Source organism: Chinchilla lanigera, unplaced genomic scaffold, assembly GCF_000276665.1.
Source record: "Chinchilla lanigera isolate Chin_1 unplaced genomic scaffold, ChiLan1.0 scaffold00141, whole genome shotgun sequence".
NCBI classification, from domain to species: Eukaryota; Metazoa; Chordata; class Mammalia; order Rodentia; family Chinchillidae; genus Chinchilla; species Chinchilla lanigera.
The window spans coordinates 2,621,408-2,623,020 of NW_004955542.1; positions in this window are offsets into that span (position 1 = coordinate 2,621,408).

Below are 1,613 nucleotides of genomic sequence, written 5' to 3' on the forward strand. Positions count from 1 at the left end.
CCACCACGCCCGGCTAGACCTTGTTTCGAAATGCAAAAAAATTAAAAAAGGGCTGGGATGTAGCTCACTGCAGAAGCCCTGTGGTGAATCTCCAGTCCTACAAAGTAAGTAGAGAATAAAAAAGGGGAGCAGGTGAATTAGCTCAGCGGCACAGCACCTGCCTGGCAAGCACAATGTTGTGAGTTCGATTCCCGGTACCGGAAAAAAAAAAAAGAGAGAGAGAGAGAAAAAGAAAAGGCAGAAGCCACACTGCCTCTCTGGGGTCAGAGCTTTGGCTTCTAGACGTCTGGTTCGCAGAGCGCGGATGACATGGGAGAGCCACCAGAGGCGTATATTGCTACGAGAGCAAAAAAGGAGCCACTCAGAAACTCAGCCGTCACAATAGGTTAATGGTCATTAGAAAAAGGGCAAAGAATCCACGTTCATACTCCTGTGCCCCTGCTTTAACAGGGCCCAGGAAAGCACTCTGCTACTGACCCTGTGTTTAAATGAGGGTTTTCTTCACTGTGGATTCGTTTTTGCACTAATTTTGATTTTTTAAAAAATTGCTTAAAGTCAAATGCAGGTCTGAAGAGGATTTAGCATAGCAGTGTAGTTCTAAGCCGTACTGATTGAGCTGTATTCTCAGGTGCTTAGTACCCAGTAGAGAGACTCCCCCGCCAAAATACCCTTATTGTTCATGTTCTTCATAATATTTTGCTTTGGAAATTTTTCATCATCCTAGAAATGCCCTCTTTCTGAGATATCCAGGTACCTTTTCTTTCTTTCTTCTTTTATTTTAAAAAGAGGAGAACAATAAAAGATACACAATTTCAAAACGAGATAGTAGGTAATTAACAGTGGCTAGTGTATATTTTTATCTTCAGAGTAGTTGCTTGGATTGCAAGGTATAGGTATGCAAATTGATCAAACTGTAAGCATAACCCATTCTTTTCAACAAACTAATTGAAATTAGTAGAATAATTATCTTAGATATCGTATATATATATATTTTTTTCTTTTCCTTTTATCCTTTTTCCATTCCAGTTGTTCTTTCTTTTGAGCAGTTTCTTTCCTTTTCACAAAATGTATTGTACATTTTGGATTTTGTTTGCTCTTTCAGTTTCTTACACTAGGGAGACAATATGATGTTTACACATGCAGGTCCGATTTATTTCACTTATAAGTATGGTCTCTAGTTGCATCTGTTTACCTATGAAAACCTTGAGTTTGTTCTTCTTTATAGCTGAGTAGTACTCCATTATATAAAAATACCACATCTTTTTTATCCTTTCCTCAGTGGATGAGCATTTGGGTTGTTTCAAATTGTGAGTTATTACAAATGGTGCTGCTGTAAACATGGGTGCACATATATTGCTGTGCTATGATGTTTTAAATTCTTCTGGGAAGATACCCAGGAGGGGAATAGCAGGGTCGAATGGGACCTCTAATCCTAGTTTCTTGAGGAACCTCCACACTGATTTCCACAGTGGTTTCATTAGTCCACACTCACAACAGTGGAGAAGGGTTCCTTTTTCCCCACATCTCCACCAGCATTCATTATTGGTTGATTTCTTGATGACAGCCATCCTTTCTGGGGTGAGGTGGAATCTCAGTATTGTTTTAATGTGCAT